Raw genomic sequence first — 14,604 nt, 5'->3', positions numbered from 1 at the left:
AGTACAATCTGAGGAAATTTTGTTTTCTAGAAGAAAAGGTGTTAAGTAAATATGAAATTTTACACAAATATTTCACAGAAGAGGAAAGACAGAAATGGCTAGAGATTATGTTACACATTATAGATTTTAAATTAGATAAATGTATAGATTTAGTAACACTTACAGAAATGTAATCACAGACTTTCCCAGTACAATTTAAGAATGCATTAAAGTAGCTAAAATAAATGAAAGTGATAAAAACCAATGTTGGCAAGACTTACTGAAGACAATCAAATTTGGTTCACTCTTTCTGAAGACTAATCACCTACCATGTAACAAAAACTAAAACTGTTCACATTTCACCAGGTCAATTTTACTGTATGCAACAGAAATAACAAAAGAGAGGATTTTATTAAAAATACACCATATTCACAGATCCAAAGATATTATTGTTAATGTTGTAAATACAGAAACATCTATGCACCTTGTGATAAACTGTAGTATTCCATAAACACTAAAGCCCATAGGGAAAAATCAAATGTATTATTTTTTTCATACTCTGCAATGTATAACACACAACACTAACCTGGAATGGTATTTATGTTGTCTCGCGGAGAGGTGGTTTTCAAAGTGTCTTTAGTTAATATGCACAGGAATAATGAGTGCTATGACATTGCAATACGTATTTGAGTGCTGATAATTTTATTTTCTTAAGATCTGTCCTGAAAATGCAATTCAGCTCCTGTACGAAAAAATACAATTTTATGGAATAGTCACCTTGTGATGCAGCTTTATGAGGGTCACTCAGGTATACAGTACATGCAATTTGCTAAAATCAACTTAAACGCATGCTGTGAATTAAAATGTGATGTACATTGTAATGGTGATATTTTAATAGCTTTAATTATGCCTCATTTCTAAAAAGCTTCATGCAAGGAATAATGAAGTACTAAGGCATCAAGGAAAGAATTTATTTAATAAATCAAAATAGAGAAGAACTCAGCACCTGGAACAGATACATGCCTTTTGCCTCCTTCCTCTGTGCCCTTGAGTAGAGGAAGTTCATTGGTCTCTAATTTATTCAAAAGGAGGCAAGGAAGCGTTTCAGAGCTGGTGTGGATAAAACAATATTTCTGATTTCTGGATTCAGTGCCATATGCTACCCTGTAAGAGGACACCAAACACTCACTGAGCATCACGATAACTTGATGTAAGCGGAAGAGACAGGTAATGGTCAGATAGCATGTTCCTCTTAAGCTGTATTCTATAACCCTTGTCAACATAGGTATGAGAAAAGCAACACATTCGTTTACACCATATTAATATCTGTTGGCACAGTCCACAGGAAAACAAAAAAAATCAGTGTGAGAAACTAGGTGATTACATGTGACAAGGTAGAAAATATTTGTCAGCTTTAGTCATTGTTTTTGAAGTTGCATTTAGTTTGTTGTGTTGAAGTAAAGCATCCAATTATACTCAGAGGAGTGGGTCTTTTTTATAGGGACTATGGTTCAATTGAGATAAAAATAATTTGCGATTTGAATTGTTCAATACAATGACTAAAGTCAGAGGCCCAAAGGGCATGTCATCCAAATGATCAGAAGCCTGAGGGAGCTGTTCCAGTGGCGTCATCCCCATTTCCTAGACGTCCTGGTAGCACAGAGAATCACGTAGTCTGTGGAATGTGCTCTCAAGGAATCCATTCTTAGAGCTCAAGTGGGAGAGTCAACATCTTATGTTTTAGAGCCTACGTTGTTACAGAAATTATCCTATTATTTCCATTCTTAGAATGTGTCTAAATAAAATCTTCTAAAAGACAAAGTTTTAGGTACTCGATTTCCATACCAAACCATGAGAAGACGTTTATAGTTATAATCCAGAGACCTTTGATTCCAATAGTTGGTTTCGACTTCCCGACCTTGGCCAGCTCAGACGGCCGGGCCAGGGAAAGCAGATGAGCACACGTACATCTTCACACATACGTCTTGGAGAAAACAGAACTAAACTGAGTGGAGCATGTTATTTTGACATATTACTGAACAATATTCTAATAACTTATTTCACTCCATGTGCTTTTGCTACCCCCACAAAATTGTTCATTTAGAAACATTTCTAGACATTGCCTGCAACTTAGAATTACATTTATCAAAACAACTAGGGAACTATTTGACAGGCAACGGGATGAGTGCTTGGCATGTTCTGTTGTGGGAGAATGATGCATGTGAAAATAAGATGTGGTTTGTGCAAAGAGTCATCAAGATGGGAATTTTATACTCCAATAAAATTCCATAAAGAAATTCTCATTATTTTTGGAAGTTGAATAATTAAATTAAGTACTCTTGAATATAGGTTATTGTAGGGATATTTTAAATTATCATGTTATTTAAAATTATATTCTATAATTTGCAAGTGTTACTTAACAAATTTATACCCATCAAAACACTGATAGAATAGACAGAAAAAATTAAATAAATAAAAATAAATATAATTATTTAAAAACTAAATGAATAAAGTCACATAGCAAAGATTGGCAAATATATCTAATCTTTTTGTTTGTTTGTTTGTCTGTCTAAACTTAGATGACGCTTGGTTTGGGCTCCCTCAGAAGCTGAGTGAGATACAAGGATCCAGCACAAACAGTTTATTTGGGAATGCTACCAGAAACACTAGTATGGAAATAGGCATATATGACTTTTTTTAATCTATGGGGATTATATTTGTAATGAAATTCTTTTTATTCTTTGTTGTGAAATAAAATGTCATTGGAAGTGGTTTGAATGTGACCTTTATTCAAAATTGCAACTACTATGCTACACAAAAATATTCCAAAAATGTACTGCCATATAAAACTACAGAAAAAACAAAACAAAACAAACAAACAAAACCTAAGTACTCCTGGAAAAATATTTAGAAATTTATATGTTTAAACTTTTTCATTCACTCAGTCATTTGTTTATGCTTTCCTTTGATCAATGAATATTTATTGAGTATTTGTTATGGACCAAGGACTATGTAACTATTTGAATGACATCAGTAAAATACACAGAAGTCCATATGCACCTCCCTTAAACACAACTGCCATCAAGATAATAGGCATAAACTCCAGCATTCCATTAACTCCTATTTGCGTTACAGTCACCTTTATTATGAACTAAAATGTTCAAAATGGCCAAAATTTAAAAGTCAAAGAGAGCCCAGTGGGTGTGGCCCAGTGGATTGGGCATTGTCCCATGGAATGGGACTTCCCAGTTAGATTCCCAGTCAGGGCACATGTCCAGGTTGAGGCTTGATCCCCAGTAGGAGGCGTGGAGAGTGCAGCCGATCAATGTTTCTTACATCAATGCTTCTCTCTCTCTCCCTTCTTTTCTCTCTAAAAATAAATACACAAATAAAAACACATTTAAAATAAATAAATAAGTAAAAGTCAAACAGAGATTCGATCTTAATTATTCTAACCATGAAAAATAATCGATAATTGTGTGATGTCTGGAGGTGCTAACTATTGCTACAATGGCAATTACAATATGTGTGTTTCAAATCAACATGGTTTACACATAAAAATTACTTGATGTTATATGTCACATCTATTTCAATACAAAATGTCAAACAAATAAAAAGAAAACAGAAGGTGAAATAAACAGATTTTTTTCACTTAGGATAATCTAATAGTAGAGTACTGAATATTATAAATTAAATTGATAGAAGATCTCTAAAATTTTAAAGGAGATACGAGAAAAAGGAATTAAATGTAAAGATGTAGATAAAATACAGTAGGTTAAGGTAGTACAAAATCTGGGAAGGTCAGAGATTCTCATCAGAAAAGGCAAACTCAAAGTTCTTGATTTGGGATATGGAGCCGTTTCAATAAATTAGTTTAGCAGGTGGCTATACCTGAATCAAAATCTAAATAAGTCTTGGCTTAGTGAGATAAAAGTTATTATACTTATCCCAAGATTATTTGTTTTTCATAAATTAATTTTTCTTTTGATAATAGAACCGGATTGCTAAATACTTGGAACTAGGAAAGAAAGGCTCAGCACTTTGTTATAATAAACCATATCACAAGCGTTCCAAATATGATAAAACTGACAATGCATCAAGTTTTACATTCCTTGTCTATATTTGGCAAGCATATATGCACTCTATAATATTGTTTTCTCTTCTGAACACTTGACTCTTGCTCTAAAAGAGTAATTCAGCATACCTTTTCAGCCAACTCAATGCAATTGGATTTTGATGGATATTTGAGTACAGATAATAAATTGGGGACAACATTCTTGTCTGCTAAAAAACTGTGGTCACCTTATTTGTAAGTGGCAAGGTTAAAAGTCCATTACTCCAAAGGAGAAATGACATCAGTGTTATTTCATTAGTTCCCATTTTATTTTTTCTCCATCTGGTGGATTATGGATAATGTGTTTCATAATAAATAGAAAGTGTTGGGTAATCTTTATCATGAAAATCTGTCTTTTGTCTAGAAAATGTACCTTACTACAAAATGATGTAAAATACTATTTCATTTAAATAATATTTTGAAGTATTTCATTAGAAAAAAAAGTATGAGAATCTACGTCATATTTTAATGGCCAAACAAGTAAAGAACCAAAGTGGTTGCCTAAAACTTTACACACGATATGATTTTATTTGTCAGTTTAAAACATAAAAAGAAAAGTTTATATTGGATCTAATATATCCAGTTATTTTAGAAGTCCAAATTTAGCTAAAGTTGCTCATGCTTAGATCCATTGTTAAAACACTTTTCAAAATGATTCTCTTGTTATTGATAAGATGCAGGCAAATTATTCCTTCATTGGAAGAAATATGACAGATTTTTTTTTCAATTTTATTTTTTATTGGTTTCAGGTGTACAGCTTAGTGGTTAGACAATCATATACTTTACATAGTGTTCCCCTCCATATTTCTAGTACCCCCAAACTAGCACCATACATAATTATTACACTACTATTAACTATATTCCCTATGCTTTATTTACATCCCTGTGACTACTTTATAACTACCAATTTTTACTTCATAATTCCTTTACCTCTTTTATTCAAACCCTAACCCCTCTCCCCTATGGTAACCAGCAGTTTTCTTTCTGTGGCTAAGAGTCTGTTTCAATTCTGTTTGTTCATTTATTTTTTTGTTGTTGTTTGTTTGTTTGTTTTTGATTCCACCTATAAATAAAATCATATGGTATTTGTCTTTCTCTGATTGACTCATTTTATTGAGCATAAACCCTCTAGGTCCATCTGTGCTGTCAAAGATGCTAAGATTTTATTTTTTTATGGTCAAGTATTATTCCATTGTATATATGTAGCATCACTTTTTTATCCACTAGTCTACTGATGGGCACTTGGGTTGCTTCCAAATCTTGGCTGTTGTAAATAATGCTACAATAAACATAGGGGTGCATATATTCTTTTAAATTAGTGTTTGGCTTTCTTTGGATAAATCCCCAGAGGTAGAATCATAAGGCAGTTCCATTTTTAATATTTTGAGGAAATTTAAGTCTGTTTCCTACAGTGGTTTCACCAATCTACATTTCCACCAACAGTGCACGAGGGCCCCCTTTCCTCCACATCCTCACCAACAACTGTCATTTGTAGATTTATTGATGACAGCCATTGTAACAGGTGAGAGATGATATCTCATTGTGGTTTTAATTTATATTTCTCTGATAATCAGTGATGATTATGGTTTTTTCATATGTCTATTGGCTATTTGTATGTCCTCTTTGCAAGGTATCTATTCAGGCCTCTGCCCATTTTTCAGTTGGAATGTTTTGGTGTTAAGTAGTATACGTTCTTTATAAATTTTGGATATTAACTCTTTATCAGATATATTGTTGACAAATATGTCCTCCAATTTAGTAGGTACTCTGTTTTGTTGATGAATTCCTTTGCTGTACAAAACTTTTTAGTTTGATGTAGTCCCATTTGTTTATTTTTTTCTTTTGGTTCTCTTGTGTGAGGAAATATATCAGAAAAAATATTACTAATGCCATGGCCGGTTTGGCTCAGCAGTTAGAATGTTGGCCTGCAGACCAGAGAGTTCTGGGTTTGGTTCCAACTAGGGGCACGTACCTTGGTTGCAGTTGGTCCCCGGCCCTAGTTGGGGTCGTGTGGTAGCAACCACTCGATATGTCTCTCTTGCATCGATGTTTCTTTCTCTCTTCTTCCCTCTCTCCCTCCTGCTCGATCTGAAGATAAATGCAAAAATGTCCTCGGGTGAGGATTAAAAAAAATTATTAAAAAAAATGTCCAAGATTTTACTGCCTGTTTTCTTCTAGGAGTTTTATGGTTTTGAGTTTTACATTTACATCTTTAGTCCATTTGTAGATTATTTTTTTATATAGTAAGAACATGGTCTAGTTTAATTTTTTTTTGCAAGTACCTGTTCACTTTTCCCAGCACCATTTATTGGATAGACCGCCTTTACCTCATTGCATTGGCTTGACTACTTTGAGGAACAAGACGGCTCTTATTTCCTTTACTTTTATTTGAATTAAGTGAGTGTTTTATAATACAGTAACCAGTCCTTTTTAATAGTAAAAGTCCTATATCTTGAGAGAGGTAGTGTTGCTTGATTCACTTGAGATATTAAAGGTTTGTGCACATTAGCACATAAACCGCAGGATCCTGGCTACCCTCCATGCTGGGCAATTACTCTCTGCTTGCCTTGGCTCCCCCTGCAATCCCCTTTTATGTTCCCCTTAAAGCTTCCCTTCTGCCCCGCAATGTTGCACAGTCTTTAGAATTGTCCTATAATGATCCCTTATTTCATCTTTAAATTATTCACTGGTTAATTTTTGTTTCTATTCTTAAATTTTAAAGACATCTTTTAAGATAAAAATTTTTATTGCTAAGTGTTTTAAAATTATTGGTAAAGACTTTGCTAAACAACCTTTGGTTCCCACCACTAACTAACAAAAAAACAAAAGGGTACAGAGTTCATTTTAATATCAATTCTGAATTAAATTTATAAGTATCCTCTTCTTTTACTTATTATTTAATACTTTTATTAAATAAAAATACCTCCAAAGAGCCCATTTCTCTGTAGAGACTTTTAGAAACAAAAGTCATAAAATGCACTTGTGATGATCAATTTTAAATTTGGAAGAATGTCTAAAAGATGTATAGTCTCTAGAGAAAAGTGGACAATTAAGGTGAAATAATTTGGAAGAACTGAGGTCAGTTCTTCATGTCTGAATCATAAGCCTTCAAAAACTCTATTCAATTAGTTTGAAATACACGCAGTAATCTGTCAAAGACTAAATTAATCTCAATTGGTTATATTGAAAATATAAGGATCGTTTACAATGTGGATAGTAAACGTTTCATGGTTAAAAAAGTAGATAAATATATCTTTATATTTTTTACACTATTAATGCACACACACTTTGAAAGTTGATGTTGGTATGTCAAGTAACAATTCAAATATGAGTTAAGCAAAGCAGAATAATGTTAGAGTCTAATATACATATTTTAGGACACTAAGATATTCAGTGGCCATTTAAAAAAAACAAAACTGTTTTTATTGAGTTTTTAGCAAGAGGAAGGGAGAGAGAGGTAGAAACACCAATTTGAGAGAGAAATAACGATCGGCTGCCACCTGCACGCTCCCCACTAGAGACTGAGCCTGCAAGGGGGCATGTGCCCTGACCGAGAATCAAACCGGGAACTCTCAGTCCATGAGATGATGCTCAGTTCACTGAGCCACACCAGTCAGGCATGTTCAGTGGCCATTTTATTTTTTAAATAACTCAAAGGCAAAGATACATATAGGGATGATGCATCTTTTTGCTTGCCTACAGCTATGAAGAACAAAAAGCCTTTTTCAAATACATTTGGAGAAAAATGGAAACATTATCTCATACGGCAGGACATTCAAAAGAAGGACAAATACCAAATACAGTAAATCTGCCCCCTGTCTCTGTTTCTCGGTGATTCTCCATTTCACTTTGTTTATCAAGCCAGCGTTGCTTCAGTTTCATGGTCTTCGTGTTTGTAAGATGGTTATTAGCAGAACCTAAGGCAGTTGCCCTTTTTTTTTTTTTCATATCTAGTGTTAAAGATATGAAATAGTGTAATAACCATGAAATAAAGTTACTTTTCCATTTAGATTGACCAATGTAAGACATTAACTACCTTTAACTAGTAACATTGATCTTAGGAATGTTTTGTTCTGATTCAACATGACCTGTTTTTACATTAATTATACAAATGTGATTGCATAGACTGATCAGGACCCACCTCTAAGGGGGAGGATGAATTTAGCCTTCTATGAATTTCAAGGTCTCTGTAAGGGAAGAGGGGTCAATTGAACAAAATTGGGATTCCTTTGTAAAGAAGGGAAAAAAAAAGCAGCTAAATGTTAGGTTAACAATAGATAGTATTTACAGTAGAGGTGATATTACTGTTTTTTTTTTTTTTATATATATATTAAAGAAAACACTAAATACAATGATTCGGGTAGAAATAAACAGATTTTTATAAGTTTCTGACATATGTTAATAGTTACATGTTGTCAGGGAGATTTAAAATTTTATTATTCATTTACTAAATATATTTTTATTACTTAATATGTGTTGGGAACTCACAGCTAATGGCAACGTAAAGGTAAATAATATAACTACTTAGCAGAGATAGGTTAGAGGAGGAGTAGAACATGGATACAATAGAGCAACCCAGTATTTCTAAAGAAACCTGTGGCTGAAATCTTCTGTAAATTCACTGCAGTGAGAATATTCATGTGACTTTCTTACCTGGCTATCACTGGTAATAGTAGTCATCTTGGGTGAGTATCCAACCCGCATAAGACCACTAATTTGCCCCATTTCCTCACAGCCCGGCCTGGTGGCCTAGACTACTTCAGGACATTGCCTAAGAAAGTTGGATTCGAAACCGAGTCTTTGTATGCTTAAATTGCATTAATACATCCAATAATATTTTCCAGAGACCTGTATGCAATCAAAGCAAAAAGATACACACACACACACACACTAAAAAAGGATCTGCAAAGATGAGCCACAACAAAAAACAGAGCGTTAACTGTGATAATATTTGCTTTCTTAGTTCTAATTTTTCCTGCCCATTCTTCAGACTACACTAATATCTTTTTAGTAAATTAACAGTTTTGCTTAAACTATCTTTAGTCTTACTTCTGATTGGTTGATTCTCAAGTAATATAGGTCACATGTGCAACAAACTAATGTTATATTTGTGATGCAGCTCAGACATTTCACATAGATGACAGGATATTATGTCTGAATGTTTATTGAAACTACACCTCATGGGCAATCAGTTCCCTTGCCAGATATTCCCAATCTAGGAGTGTCCATCTATTAATTAATCACCAAGGCCACACTAATGGAACTACTACAACTCCTTCAGCTATTTGTACTATGTAACTTGGCTAAAACGCAAAGGAAAATAGAAGTGAATTTCAAAACTCAGCTCTAATGTCTGGAATAAAAGAAATATGGACCTATATTTAAAAAATAAAGTGTATTCTTCCAAGTTCTTATTACTTTATGAGGTAGTTATTAACACAGATAACAGAATATTTACAGGTCCTTGTCCTGTCCACATGGTAGTATTTCACTTCTTGGCCCCCTTACATATGAGTAGGTATATTGACTAGTTCTGGCTAAGGTGGTGTAACTAAGAGGTACATGCACACTTCTAGGCCTAGCATTCCTCCAAGTTTGTCATGGGCACCAACAATACTTTATATGGTGTCTGCCCCATCAACATATATTCCTGAGGATGATGCACTGAGCTGAGAGCTAATTGGTTGGAATTAAGTAACTGAAACTTTCACTTGATTGTGAAAATTTAGGGAACATTTAAAAAAAATTTCTTTATTAATTTTAGAGAAAGGGAGAGAGAGAGAAAGAAACATTGATGAGAGAAAACATCTATTGGTCACCTCCTATATGCTCCCCACTGGGGCCTGGGCATGTGCCCTGACCAAGAATCAAACCAGTGACCTTTTGGTACATGGGTCAACACTCAACCACTGAGCCACACTGGCCAGGCAAGGGAACATTCTTAACAACCAATAAGCCAACAAGATTTACAACACCTTTCCATAATTTAAAAAGACAAGCAGAGCCCTGGCCAGTTTGGCTCAGCGGTTGTAGCATAGCCTGCGGACCAGAGAATTCCAGGTTCTGTTCCCAGTAGGGGCACATACCAAAAAACAAGCAGAGTTATCACCTCAAGATGAATCCTTGTAACACAGATATACACATTTGGTTTACACTTTTATAATGCTTTAAAATTAAATACTGGAAATATTCAGCCCAAATTCCTCTGTGTTTTTTTTTTTTTTTTTAATCCTCACCCGAGGACATGTTTTGTTCAGAGAGAGAGAGAGAGAAATATCGACGTGAAAGGGACACATCGAGTGGCTGCCACCCGCACGACCCAACCAGGGCTGGGGACCAACTGCAACCGAGGTACATGCCCTTAGTGGGAACCGAACCCGGGTCTCTCTGGACTGCAGGCTGATGCTCTATCGCTGAGCCAAGCTGGCCAGGGCTCCTCCGTGTTTTAAAAAAGCCTCATCTCTGATTGATGTGTACAGTTGATTTTTGTTTAAGTGTATTTAACATTTGAGAAGCTGTCCATCAGGGAAAGAAACAGCACTGGGAAAGGATCAGTCTTCTGAGCCTCATGAAACAAGGGGGGAAATAAACCCAAAAGTGGAACATTTTAGTGAGGTAGAATAAACTAAGTTCATGTTCCATCTGGGTCTATTACTTAATATTTCTAAACCACCTTCTGAATGGAAAGGATGAAGGAAATTCACCCTATTCTGCAGTTGTCATTTGTTAAATACTCTCTGCACTGATACAACAAAGGTTTCCTGCTCAAGAAGATTTTATATGTTGTTAATTATAAGAGAAATAGAATTAACTATATTAAATTTGCAGTAAGAAAATTTTCACTGACTTTTCAGATGTAGTCCAAAAATAATCTAAAAATTGGAATAAACAAAAGAAATTTATCATTGGCTTTTACTAGTTATTTGTTAAAAACACGCACAAGATCACATTTATTCATTTTTAAAACGTTACAAATCGTTTCTTCCCCCCATCTTGTATGTTCTGGGAAGTTAAAAGCATCCTACTATGACCTTTTTAGTATTCTGTAATTTGATTCGCTTGCCATGCCCAACTTTTCTGTTTACCACCCCAGGAACCTGTGATTGGAACAGACAACCAGACAAAATAGAGAATATTGAAAAGGTCAGAGTAGTCATATTTACTGTACAACTTTTCCAGGACTAGAAGAAATATTTACATTTTGAAATATGCTTCAGATGACAAAGTGTCAAAAGAAATAAAGGTGGGCAAGTATTTATTCAGTTTATGAAAACAAATATAAAAGGCAAAGAGACCCCAGAGGTGTTATAATTAGTAGTAATGCCTGTTTATTATTTTGGATGTTTTCTGTTGTTGTTAATGGCTTTCTTGTCAATATGCCAAGAGTAACAGAAATTTGAGAAAGAAAATACAAAAAAAATTTGTGTTTCCAAATTTTATTTCATAATTTTCTAACTGATAATTCATGGGATAATATGTGTTTTCAGGGTTTACTAGAGTTAAAATTATTTTTCTCCATGTCAGTTGACAAAAATGAACAAATAAGACAGAGCTGAGAAGTCCATTAATGAACATGTTTCAGAATGGGAAAATCATTATGCAGTTAACATATATATATAATTAGCCAAACTTTTATGACCAAATCTTATAACATTTTTTTTTTTTGCTTGTTAAGTGAAGCTAATATGCTCTCTATGTGCACCTTTAAAAATACATTAATTTGCATGAGTTAATTTTATATGCTTTCAAACCCTAGAAGCTCAGCATAGGCTATCACTATTTAGCATTTTATGGAGAAAGTATACTTACCCTTTTACTCAATAAGTATGTTTTAATGTCTAATATGTTTTCCTCATTATTTGACTATTTTTCAAAGATGTGGTAGTTACCAAGATGACTTTTGTCTTCTTAAAATACAAAACAAGAAAGATAAAATTGAAGCATAAACTGATAGAAAGTAGAACAAAAATGATAAAAATAGTATCTCATCAGCACATCAGTTTGCCTTTTGAAGGCTATGGATTTTTAGAACCTAAAGAAGAAGAAATAGTATTAACAATGGTACAATAAATATATGTGAGAAATTTCACATTTAAATGGAATAAACAATAAACTTGGAATTGGGAAGAGTAAAATTGTCTTCAGAAGATAGGTTGGCCTTGACTATAGATTGTTTTCAAAATTAACCTCTGGATTTTAGGGAAAAAACAAAAAGAAAACAAACAAAACAAACCATAGTAATTGGAGATGTTTTTTTTAGAAAAGGAATCCTGTAGGAGAGAATTATCAGAAAAGATGCTAAGATATTTCATTACTTGAAACACCTGGATAGGATTAAATATAGGCCTTTCTCTTGTGGTCTATACCCAATGGGGAAAATTTAATGCAAACAGAAATCTGAGTTCTACTACTGAAACAAAGGGTGATGAGAAGTTTATAGGTTGTCTCCAATAAATTTAATTATAAAAAAGAAGTTTGTAGGAGAAATGCCCTCCTATAAGTAGACAATTTCCAGAAAAATATATTCATTTTTATGAAATGTTCAGAAAGGCAATCGTCTTTATTAAACATAAGGCTTCTATGGAAAAGTAGCAAAGTCAAAATTGCTGTGAGCATAAAATTGTCATTGCACATATAAAATCAGAACAGGCAGTGAAGGTAATTAAATTTAATGTGTAAGAAAAAAAATTAAGAAAAGCTTCTAGAAAGCATGGGAAATAAAACAGATAAAAAATAGAGACACAGTAACAGACAGAAGGTAATTTACCTAAAACCAACCTGTGGATAGTTTCAATAAAGAAGACATATAATCAGAATAAGCCAATTATCAAAACCTAAATAAAAACAAAATATTTTAGATGTAAGGAAAGCAAGTAATAGCCATAAAACAAAGCAACACATACAAAAGCCAATTTGGAGTTTCAGAATGCATTGGATAGTCAAAAAATGAATGTAAAAATATGTAAAACTTTTTGTAAATTGACTTTTTAGAGAGAGAGGAAAGAAGAGAGAGAGAGAGAGAATCATTGATGTGAGAAAGAAACATCGATGGGCTGCCTCCTGCATGCCCCCTACTGGGGATCGAGCCCAAAACCTGGGTATGTGCCCTGACTGGGAATTGAACCAGGACCTCTCAGTCCATTGGACGATGCTCAATCCACTGAGCCACAGTGGCTGGGCATATGTGAAACATTTTGAAAAGTATTAAAGCCAGGTGAAGACAAATTCACACAAAAGGACCATAATCAAATTGGGTCTCAGTTGAAAATTTTGAAGAGAAAATTCACAAAATGCTATCCCAAGGGTAATAAATAAATGTCAGTAAATATATTATTTATTGTTTATTAAATATGAGAGTTTCTCCAAATCACCAATAAGCTATGTAAATTAAAGATCTTAATATAGAAAAAGTTTTTAAGTAAAAGAAAAGCTACCTTGCAAAAATAAAGCAACTATAACTGTTAATTGCAATTATGTTTTTTTCATGGAGGACTACCCTTAATAAAGAGCAAAATTTTTACAATAGGAACTAAATTTTTCTTTAATACTAAATTTAACAGAGTATCCCTAAAACATATTTTATAGATATTTAAAAATGCATAGGTAAACAAAATGCAGTGGAAAAGTAAATGCTGATATTATAGTTAAATAATTATTACACTGTTTTGAAAAAATAGGTGAAAAGGACAAATAGAAAAGGAACATTTACAGTTCCGAAAATGATAGATTATGCCTTCTACCACAGACTTCAAAGAAACTGCTTTGTAACAGTTTGTAAAAAGTAATTTAAAACAGTTTGTTCAAAACAATGAATAGGAAAACTGGTAAAGGTCACCAACACATAATTTATATAAGAGAAGGTGCAGATGCTTAAAAAGCATATGACGTGTTTTTTGGAAAATAAAGTTTCAGATTAAAACAAGAAATGTAAGGATAATAACCTAAGTATGATGAGGTATGTCTATCAGAAGCAAAGGTGGAAACAGAAATTTAGAGAGGCAACCATCACAATAATTGCCAAGATAAATGTAAAAAACAACCTATGTCCTACAAGGTACTCTTTTGATTCAAAATATAACCGTACTTAAAGCATTTCAATTTTCTTGATATTTGTTCTTATTATTAAAATCGATGCTAACCTGTAACATTATAATAAATCCTTCATAAACTGAGGATATTCTAAATGGTTCTCTAATGTTTAGAAGCAAAGAGAGCTAAAATAATGATCCATACACATCAAAAAATGATCAACTGCATTCATAAAATAATACATACCAATCTTTTTCACACATCACTCTCCTATTCTTTACTTTGAACATTTTCTGTCTGGCCCACCTAGAGTTCATGGGGTTAATAGTAGCAGATGCTATTGGAAAGATGAAAAGATGCATGGAAAAGAAACTAGTAAAAATTTACCTGCTTTTGGGGAAGCAGCTGATCACTTTCCACCTCTTAAGTCCAAAAAGATCTAAATAAATGAAGATATGAGCCATGTTTATGGAAAGAATTTC

The sequence above is a fragment of the Molossus molossus genome, unplaced genomic scaffold (genome assembly GCF_014108415.1).
Source record: "Molossus molossus isolate mMolMol1 unplaced genomic scaffold, mMolMol1.p scaffold_m16_p_6, whole genome shotgun sequence".
Lineage (NCBI taxonomy): Eukaryota > Metazoa > Chordata > Mammalia > Chiroptera > Molossidae > Molossus > Molossus molossus.
The sequence above is the reverse complement of the archived record's forward strand: the minus strand, read 5'-3'. Positions refer to the sequence as shown.